This window comes from Balearica regulorum, chromosome 2 (genome assembly GCF_011004875.1).
Source record: "Balearica regulorum gibbericeps isolate bBalReg1 chromosome 2, bBalReg1.pri, whole genome shotgun sequence".
NCBI classification, from domain to species: domain Eukaryota; kingdom Metazoa; phylum Chordata; class Aves; order Gruiformes; family Gruidae; genus Balearica; species Balearica regulorum.
In genome coordinates, this window is record NC_046185.1 from 52,038,571 (window position 1) to 52,048,861 (window position 10,291).

General features: G+C 46.4%; 1 long non-coding RNA gene across 1 annotated transcript; it reads left to right on the top strand.

Moving 5' to 3' along the window:
• The first annotated feature begins 699 nt into the window (after positions 1-699).
• LOC142600391 (uncharacterized) lies at positions 700-9,700 on the top strand. The gene is made up of 2 exons (XR_012833854.1): positions 700-1,136; positions 1,211-9,700. It is a non-coding gene; the product is annotated as an uncharacterized LOC142600391 (long non-coding RNA).
• Positions 9,701-10,291: the final 591 nt, after the last annotated feature.

Below are 10,291 nucleotides of genomic sequence, written 5' to 3' on the forward strand. Positions count from 1 at the left end.
CAAGACATGTTAGCAACAAGCTAACATGCAGGTGGGCATGAACAGGAGCAGGCACTTGCTGAGTAAGTGGTGGTTACTGGCCAGACACTGAGGAACTACTGTCCTGGTGGAAGAAGTGCATCAAACAGGAGCCACAGTCACTTGCTCGTGACACAGTCCTGATCTCTTGCCCTGGGAGTGCAGCAGAGCCAGCAAACCCTGATCCCAACGCTCCAAACGAGGGGGAACTTTGTATCCCTCTCTCGCTTCTCAGGAGCAACATCCAGGGAAAAGCCAAACCCCTGCTTGACTGCAGAGAGGGCTCACGACATGCTTGAAAACACCCTTGGGAAATGCAGGGTAAGGAATGGACAGAATAAAGGTTATTTGTTCTGATAATTGGTTGTGTTCCCAGTTGCCCGCTTGCAGCCCAGTTTGTGGGTTTGCAAGATCATCGTAGGGCTGGCTCTTACTCTGCCTGACTAAAAGGGATTTCCCCTGCTTTTATGAAGACGACTTGGATTTCAAAACTGTTTGAATAGATAATACGTTAAAATAGTTTGGGGTTTTGGTTTTGTTTTGGGGTTTTTTTTAATGGGATGTGTTTCTTCCTTCCCTATTTTCTATTCTTTGAATGCCTGTGAAATAAGTGAGAGGAGGTTACTGGCAAACACACCCAGTAAAGAGTTAAGGGAACTGGTCCAGCAGTTTGCACAATTTCCCACTTTGTCCATAGAGAGGAGGCACTGATCTCTGAGCTCAGCTACCTCCCCAGGATTCCCAATAACCTCTCAGGACCTTCACCCCGACAAGTGCTAAGAGTTGTGAGACCTTTTCCCATTGCAGAAGTCCTATTTTCCTTTCCTGAAGGAAAGTCTTATTTTCTATTCCCTGAATGCTTTTGTGTGGTATCATGAAATAGCCCATCTTTGGATCAAAATGTACAAAGAACATGGAGGCTGATGAGAAGTTGGGAGTTGGACGTGATGGTCCTTATGGGTCCCTTCCGACTCGAGATATTCTATGATTCTATTAAGAACTGAAATGATAAAACTCAACTTTGTTTCACTGAGAAATCAGGATGCAATGCCTGTATCAATACAAAGCAATACTTCTTCATGCCTGTATTTACAGTGTAAAAGAGCAAGAGAGAATAAGTGAGTAAGCAAGTGAGAGGGAGATTAACGAATACAATATACAGGAGCCTAAATTGAAACATCATTTTTCACAGGAAGAAGGCTTTGGCAGGGCTCATGCTGTTTCTGATGTAGTGTCTCCAGTCGGCCCCAGGAAAAGTTGGCTGCAGTTTCTCAGAACCTGCCTTTTGAGACTCAGCGACTGCTTTTCTTCCCACAGATCTGATTAAGCTAATTGCACATTTTCTTTAATTAGAAGAACGGAGGTCATTTATCTGCAAATGGCCTGAAAAAAATGGATGTTGTTTTAATGTGACTTTTTTTTTTTTTTTTTTTTTTTTAATCCTTGCTTTTACTAAGGTGTTTGACTTCTTCTCACTCTGCTGCTTTCAGCTACCCTGTTTTGTGAGGGCTAGGCATGCCGGACCTGGCATCCCGACAAATTCTTAGGGAGCTTATGAGACTGTTTTATGGGATACAGTCATGGGGATTTATACTGTGAGGAAAACCTAGAGCTGAAGACATCCTCCTCCAGCCGCAGTCTGAACTGAAGCATAAGTGAACTGAGACTCTGGGTATTTGTGCTTTTTTTTTAATTCTCCTCTAAGCCTGGCCTGCCAAACAAAGCACATGGTGCCACGTCAGAGAGGGCCTGTAGGATAAACATTGGGGTGGTGGGGACTCAGATTAGGGGTGCCCTCCAGGCTGCAGGGACTTTGAGGTGAAATGTGAACAATTGGCGCTATCTTACTACCACAATTTGACATGGAAAAGCCTCTCTGAAAGAAGGTAGATGGCAGTACCTTTAAACTCTTGCAAATGCCTCATGCCAAAGGTAGAATTGTGTATGCTCTCAAATCTGCCTTAAAGACAAACTGCTGGACCCAGACATTTTGCAGAATTGGTGGATGTGGCAATTGCAGAGCTATGTGTGAGCCAGCACCGGGGGTATGGAAAAAAGAAAGTGCGTTTCAGTGATTCCTCAACTTCTGTACTGCCAAAATATCAGTCTCAAGAAGGCTGTCAAGACCAGATCCTCCATCACATTATCCCTATAAACCAAATAAAAAGGGTATGCTGGACATTCAGGGAAAAAGTCCCTCTCGTCACTCAAGTCAGTGAAAAATGCTCAAAAAAGGCAAGGAATTAATGTGTGGGGGGTGATACGGGTGAGGAGAAGGGAAGCTGCTGGAGCTGTGGTTTAGGGGATTTCCTTGAGCAGTGGACAACTCATCCGGATCTCTGCAATGTCTGGTATGTACTCCATCTACTGCAAACTGCAGTGACTTTGAAAACCTGAACACGGGGGGAGCAATCGGTACCACCATGTGCTTGTGCCACCATAGCACTATACCTGCTGCTAATGAACACCACAGAGTACTTATTTAGTGTTCAAACCACTATATTATCCTGGATTAATTTGCTCTCCATCCCAGTGAGGTGTCAATGTGGCAAGAAACAACCACAATGAAGACTTTCCTTTTTGGCTTGGAAGGCAATGATGACAATTTGTTAGTTGTTCCTCCCTCCCTGCCAGGAGATGGGCTCTTCAGGGTTATTACTGGCTAGTTGCCCAGCAAGTGACTGAGGTGATAACCCCACCAGGCTCAGGGACATTAAAAGAAAAGGGAAGCGGAAGCTGACCTGGATATTCACAGCAGCAGCAGCACACCCGGCTGCCCTCACCTCTCCACTCACTGCTGAGGACCCCTGGGCATCTGTATATCTGTCCCCGCTTTCCTCCTGGGCTTCCTCTTCTGCTGTACTCCTGCCTCCATTTCTGTATGTGTGCCTTCAGCAAGCACCAAAGAAGAGCCTGTTTTTAAATACTCCAAACTGGTGTCAAACAGCTAAAGAAATGGGCACTATTATACAGGGTTTGCCAAAAAGTAAAGCGGTGACATCTGTCAGCAGTCCCTGACCACTGCTGTATCTAGCTGCCTCCCAGTGTGACAGGAGCAGCCATCCGGGAGCAAGCTGCTATGCTTAGCTGGACCTGGGAAGTCCTGGTGTTGGCTGCTGGGATTAACCCACAGGCCCCTTGGTGAGGCCTCGTCTGGCTGCGTGTGTATATGCTGTAAGGGGTTATGGTATGGACATGGCCACAGCCTGGCTGTGTCTACCCTGTGCATTATCAGAGGATGCTCCCACATGGATATAGTACCATTCACCACCTTTGTGCCATCTACAGCCTGTGCAAAATCTCCATGCTCCTGGTGCCTCATGCCAGCTGTTAGGCTGGCCTCGTGAGATACACTGCGAGCCTGTCTCTACAATCACATTTTCATACATATCTGACCTGGGCATGGATGGCAGGCTAAGCATGCACACCTGCACCCATCCTGTTCATAATGTGTCCCTCTCTCCTTTTTCCCTCTCTGTGCCCTCCCGCAGAGACACACCATATGCTTTGGAAAGGCGTTCAGCAAAAATAAATGAATGCCTCTCCCACCCCCACCCCCCCAACGGAAAGGTAGCATCAGCATCCTGCAGCAGCCAATTTTTCCAGGCAAGGCAAATTTTTGCAAGTAGACAGGGAGGTGAAGGTGTGCTGGCAATTGCCCTTCATGCCTGGGGTGTGCGATGGGCACCGAGCCCCTCCGGACATATCCTGTTGGGAAGGCAGACATGGCAGTGGGGGCTGGCGGGGGCTCTGCACCGGGCAGGGAAGAGGTTAACTGCAGGGCCGGGCAGAAGAGGCCACTGGGCAAGAGACGTTGCTGTCTCATGTCTGGATGTTTTAGCGTAGAGCTGTCGTGAAGTCTCGCAGAGCTGAGGGGTCCCTCAGTGGTTCCTATGGCTTTAAAGTGCCTGGGATGATTTAGTAGAGGGGAGGGATTCCTGATCAGAGAAGTGCCTTTTACTCTTTTTTTTTTTTTTTCTTCTTTATTTTTTTAAACATGTTGCTGATCAAAGCGGTGCCAGGGAGGCTAGGAAGAGCAGGATCCTAATGGATCAGCTGTGTAAAACATGTCAGCAGACAAGCCCCAGTTCTCAATGTGTCTCTCAGGGAACAGCTCGCAGATTAGAAAGAAAACACACACACACACACACACATGCACGAACCCTCCTGCTGACCTTGTGTCAAGGAGTTAAGTGTTATTTGGAAGTGATCGCGATCAGCTTCCCCCCCCCTTATAAAACCCAAAAAATATGTTTCCCAAATATCCAACAATAATTCAAGAAGCGATGGAAAGATTTATACAAGTTAGACAATGACTTATTTGAGGCAAACTAAAAACATTTGGTAGAAAAGGGCAGTGGACTCTATTGTTACCCAAATGAATCATACCCCCCACTTACAGACAGGCTTCTCTCCCCCCTACCCTTACAGCCATGACATATCTGGATGTGCATGACCCTGCCACTGCTTCATTTTGGACAACTTTTGGCAAGGTGTGGAAAAAATATTTCATATTTTCTTTATAGGCAACCCATTAAAAAGGCAACCTCTTGTTTTAGAGGGGGAAAAGAAAATGGGAAAATTATGTTAGCTGGAAGCAGAAAGAAGTACTTTTTAATGAGTTGGACAGTAAGAAAAGTAGCAGTTAGATATATATACACATGAAAGGTGGTTTTACATAAGTGTTGATAACAATGGTGTAAGATTGCCCTGATAGTGTTTGCTAATCCCTTGTTTAAAATAGACTACAGAGTTCTGCAGGAATTTTCATTGTTGCACGGAAAAATTAGCCTCTAATTCTGTAAGACTTTCCCTTGTAATCTGAATGGAAAGGACATGCGTGTTAGCTAGGTGGGCAGCATGAACCAGAAATGTCCACTGCACTCAGAATACCTCTTCTGTTGGTTTGGCCCATTGTACTCACCCTGTCATTAATTATGGGTCCACATTGGGCTGAATCCAGTAGGGTTGTGAACAGGGTGGCAGGACAACCTGTGTAGGGGGTAAGCTCAGGAGGATGGACAGAGTTTCAGATCACCTTGTGATTTTACTTGTGCTCACAGGTCCTCCTTTCTAGTGATAGTGCCCGAGTGATATGGTGGCAATGAAAAGCAAAGTCTCCTCTTCAGCCACTGCAAAGGTATGAAAGCAAAAGCTCTTCTTCTGCTTCAGGAAGTCATGTCATGCTACACCACAGGGCAGGGATAAGAAGGGGAATAGAATAGAATAGAATAGAATAGAATAGAATAGAATAGAATAGAATAGAATAGAATAGAATAGAATAGAATAGAATAGAATAGAATAGAATAGAATAATTTCCGTTGGAAAGGACCTACAACCATGACCTAGTCCAACTGTCTGATAACTTCAGGGCTGACCAAACGTTAAAGCATATTATTAAAGACATTGGCTTTTCAGAGAGAAAGCATCATATGAATGAGAGTCTTTAGCCACCACCTTTCCTCCTTCCTCCTCTGCAGAAGATTTATCCCGCAGACCAACGCCACAAAATTTGCCACTTTTAGAGATAGTAAGCCTCCCAGGGCATTTTATCTGCTTTAAAATCCCCTTTACCACATGCCTGTTGTATCATCCTGACCATAAGTAGAGCTGTGGAGCAAAGCTAAGGTTTTGTGCCAGCCAGCAAATACGAAGAGGTAGTTATTTGATAAAGTAGCTGAAAACTTGGGGTTACATAAACAAAGAAAGAGTTCACTTCACACAAACATCAGCATTTCCACTAGAATAAATCTGTAATGCTAGCTTTCATCTCAGGCTGAGAGGAAAAAAAACAAACCAAAACAGCCTGTAGAAATATACACTGATATGTAATTATTTGCTTCATATTTTGTACACATTAAGTATAGCAAGATTTCTTATGAGGTGTATATTGATTTATGGTTACGTCTTTCAGTGTATCTTGTATCTGCATACAGTTTATGGGTTTCTTTTTTTACAGCTTTCCTGTAATTTAGTATATTTTGATGAGTTATGAACCCAGTTTTATCTGAGGAATGTTCTCCAAGGAGCACGAGAGGCAAATATCCTCCTCTGCCTTACCAGGCTGGGCACAGCGGCTGGGGACGGCCGTGCCAGGCAGCCATGTGGCACACACGGGCTCTTGGGGATGGAGAGGACAGCCATGGGGGCTGCTGGGGTGCCGGGCTGTTGTGGGCTGAGCTTTCTCTCCAGGGCATGGTATTTCATGGTGGTTCAGGTTTGGAGCTGGGGTCCCACACGTCTGTGGTGCCCTGCAGTGAAACAGTTTGTCCATCCTGCTCTTAGGGGTGCAGGGACAGTGAGGGTGAGCAGACACTTCACTATGGTCACTCTCCCCACGGGTGTGCTTCAGTCACCCGCCGCAAAGGTGAAGTGGCATTGGAGTGGTTTCTGCCTCAGGGTGGGGCTACGGTGCCTTGAGGAAGGCCTGGAGGAGAGGAGAGGTGGGAGGGCAGAGCTCTACAGAGGAGAAATGTCTCCTCTGGAGCTTTCGTTTTCAGCAGCAAGGCCTCGGCTGCAATGTGAGGGTCTTCATCCCTGAGCAAATGCTGGAGACAGAGATGGTCGATGCGTCTGTGTGCTGGTACCTCTTTGGGGAACAGCTTTGGCCCCAGCGTGGGGAGAGATGGCGGGGTAGTGGTGAGTCAGGTACCAGGTACGTGGGACACCCTCCAAGAGGGATTTGAGGGGACAGCTTGGCAAAATCCTGGGAAGCTTGACCAGCAGCGTGGGGGAGAGGAGGCCAACAGGCTCGTGCTTTAGTATTTTGGATCTTGTGGAAAGTTAGATCTTTTGGAAAGTTTGATCTTTTGGAAAGTTTGAATGTGGAGCCGGGCAACAAGGACTACCTGTGGTTCAAGGTAATAATCTATCAGATCTCTTCTGCCTCTCTGCTCCACTGTTGGGTATTTGGGCCTCCTGCTGAAGAGGAGATGAAATTCTATAAAAACAGTATTTTTTTATCCAACAGAAAAGATTTTCCCATCATTTGCATAATCTACTTTTGGTGTGATAATTGATGCTGTATGCTATACGTGAACAACATTGTACTCTAACAATAACTGGAGACGAATTCACGAACCACGAATCTCTATTTAAAATGCAGCTTTATCACCATAGCAAAAATATTGACTATAAGTGATCACCATGAACAAATAAGAAGACAGATGTTCCCTGTTTCATCTCTCTCCAGTCCTGTTTACACTTTAACCAGTTTGCCACTTGATCTTCAACCTCTGAATAACAATAGTAACCTCAGTATTTCTTACTTAGCTAAAAATAAAGCTACACGCCTTTCTAGTGCATATGATATTAATGATCACTTTGTGCATTCAGATGAAGCATTTGCTTGCTCAAAGCATGTTTGAAAAAAACCTCTTCCATTTATCAAAAGGCTGGCTGGATCCACTGCTCAAAAAAAAAAAGGTGACATCATGGCCTGTCTTCCAAGTAGGAGCTAGCAATGAGCAAGTCCTTGAAGGTCTGCAAGTTCAATTTGGTGAAGATGATGAGAGGAAAGTTTGGATGAGGAACCGGATTTGGCTTTGGCCTCTGGAGATGGCACAATTAGCTTGGGAGGCTGAGGCCATGGTGATGAAGGCACTGCTTCTGTCAGGGGTTGGCAGCAGTCCCTCTGCCTCTGGGAATTGGCCTTTCCTTTCTGAGGCACCGCATTGATTGCAGCAGAGGCAGCGGTGATTTACAGCAGCCTGTGTGAGAAGAGAACGAGGATATGCATCTGCAAATAAACGCTAATGAGATGTTAAGATTAAGAAAAGCCAGGAAATTCCAGAAGTTGGGGCTGCTACAGCATCATTAGTTCTTCTGCAGCGTTGTGCGTATCCGGCAGGGAAGGGGCCTGGGGGGGCTCCTGGCCAGCCTAGTGCCACTGCGCTAGAGGCAGGCTGTGAACGTGATCAATTGCTTCCCTGCAACTGAAAGAATTACCCCTGTGCTGGGCAAAACGACACCTCTCACGGGACAGAGCTGTGCCAGGGAAGCGGAGGTTGTGCATCACTCCAGAGGCAGTGCCAGGAAGTCGTATGACTGGTGCTGACAGGGGGATGCAGTAAACAGCAGCTTTTGCCTCATCTTCAAAAGGTCATAATCAAAGTCTCGCTGGTTGTGATCCCTATCATTGCAGAATTACATCAGCAACCAAATTATCATTGCTTTCAGCATGTGATTCCTTGGGGTGGGGGGTAAGAGGAAGGAGGAAGGTCTACCAGCCACCACAGTGATTGCAGCAAAGAAAGAAAGTACCAGCTCGGTGCCATGGTGGGCAGGGGCGGACAGGGCAGATGCCACACTCAGTGGCATGGTTTTGGTGCAGGATGATGGTGAAACTGTGCTTGAGGCTGGAAAAATTGGCCTGTGGGAATGAGAGATGGAGATGTGGTGACTGACTGGGTTAAGAGCTCCCTTAATTGCCAGTTCCATGTCATGTAGCAGCAGGCTGGCCCTGAACGTGCCTGGGCGTTGGGGTTTACAGCCCGTCAATTTCAGTGAACCTGTGCAAATCTGGCAAGCGAGCCTTTGGTTTCAGAACCCACCCAAATGCTGGATGGCAACAGTCTTGGTGAGGAGGCTAACGTTCAGCCTCGGCCAATGGTCCCCCCTGACGGATGGCGAGGCCTGTGGAAAGACGCAGCCTCAGGACATAACCTCCTTCTCCTCTGGTTCCACATAGTCTCTTAGAGAAGAAATATTACATCCTACAAGACCTTACCCTGACTTTCTGTTAACCTGTTACCCGGCTTGGTTGAAGACCAACTTCATGTCCAAGAAGAGAAATAGCTCAGCAGCCAGAGGGGTGTCTGTTCTCTGCGAAACACTGCATGGAAATATTTGACTTAACCTGACCCACAAATTGAAAGAGCATCCTGAAAACAAAAGCTGGAACTAAAAATATGCGATCCCATTGATGCATTATTTTTCTCCCTGTACAGGAGAAATTGTTTGCATCCTGAGCTGTTGCTTTTTGGGTTGGGATAATTTGTTCACATGGTAGGGGCAGGAGTATGTACATGTAATAAATCCCCCCCCTCCCCTTGCTTTTTTTTGGATAAACATAAATGGCAGCTGAAGGACTGAAGGACATGTGTAAGAATATTTCTATTGGCAGAGATTACTGACACATTGCAGAGCTGGATATTTTACAATGTTTGTTCAAACCAGTTCAGCCCCTAGCGTGAACTGACTTCACCGACTGGGACAGGACTGTACCCCAGCTGGGGAAGTGTTACCTCTGCTCAGGTTCAGAGCACTAGGCACAACTCTCAAAAAGACCATGGAAATACCTGCTCTAAATGGCCAAACACAGTTCTCTGGGGTATGTAGGCATCATTCCTTCCTAAGCATTTGACCTGCAACACGCCGGAGAGTAAACTGCCCATGAAAACATCATGGGCATTGGGTGCGTGGGGGACAAGGGGCATCTCAAAGGGGGTTTGTTAATAGCTGCACAACTCCTGTACAGCTAAAATGATACTGCTGCCTTTTTACTGATGTGGAGTAAGCACAGGACGTGGGTTTAGGATGATCTGGCCTCCCAGTAAATGTTGCAGCAGTGCAGGAGAAGGCATAGAGACAGTGAGAGGCTGGACGTATGTTAAAATAGCATTCAGACCGAGTAACAGGACCACAAAAGCTAGCAAGGATGCACAAAGAAACAAGATCCAAATGGAGGCTAATTCAATATTGTAGCAGAAACCTGACAAGGTATTAATAGAGCAGAAATATCTTAACAGGATGCTTAAAGGAGATTTAAGCTAGCACAAATTATTTAAGCATTCATGATTAAATGAATGTTAGGAACAGGAAAGTTAAATTAGCAGAGGCTGCAGTGAGGAGCTGTAGAGGAGACAAGGCCTACAGGCCCCTTTTCCCTGGGGTTTTGGGCTGGGTAGGGGCCCCCACTCTGTACATGAGTGACCAGGGAGAGGCACATGCTTCCCAAATTAAATGTTCAACTATGTGCCCTGCAAGGTGGAGGGTTCAAGTACCACATCAGGTCTAGCAGGACCAGCCGGAGTGGAGGAGAAGGGAACTTTGTGTGCTTAGAAATGCTGAGGAGCAAGCCTTCAGACAGACCTTCACCCATCCATCCCCCACCTCTCATCTGTCCCTGAGTTATTCATGTCCAACAATGCGAAAAGGCTCTGTTTGGCTGTGGCTCAGCAGATTACCACTACATTTAATAGCTGTCTTTGGTATGACGCCATTCGCCTTATCTCCTTTCTCCTTTGACTCGGCCTTTGAACGCTAATCCACC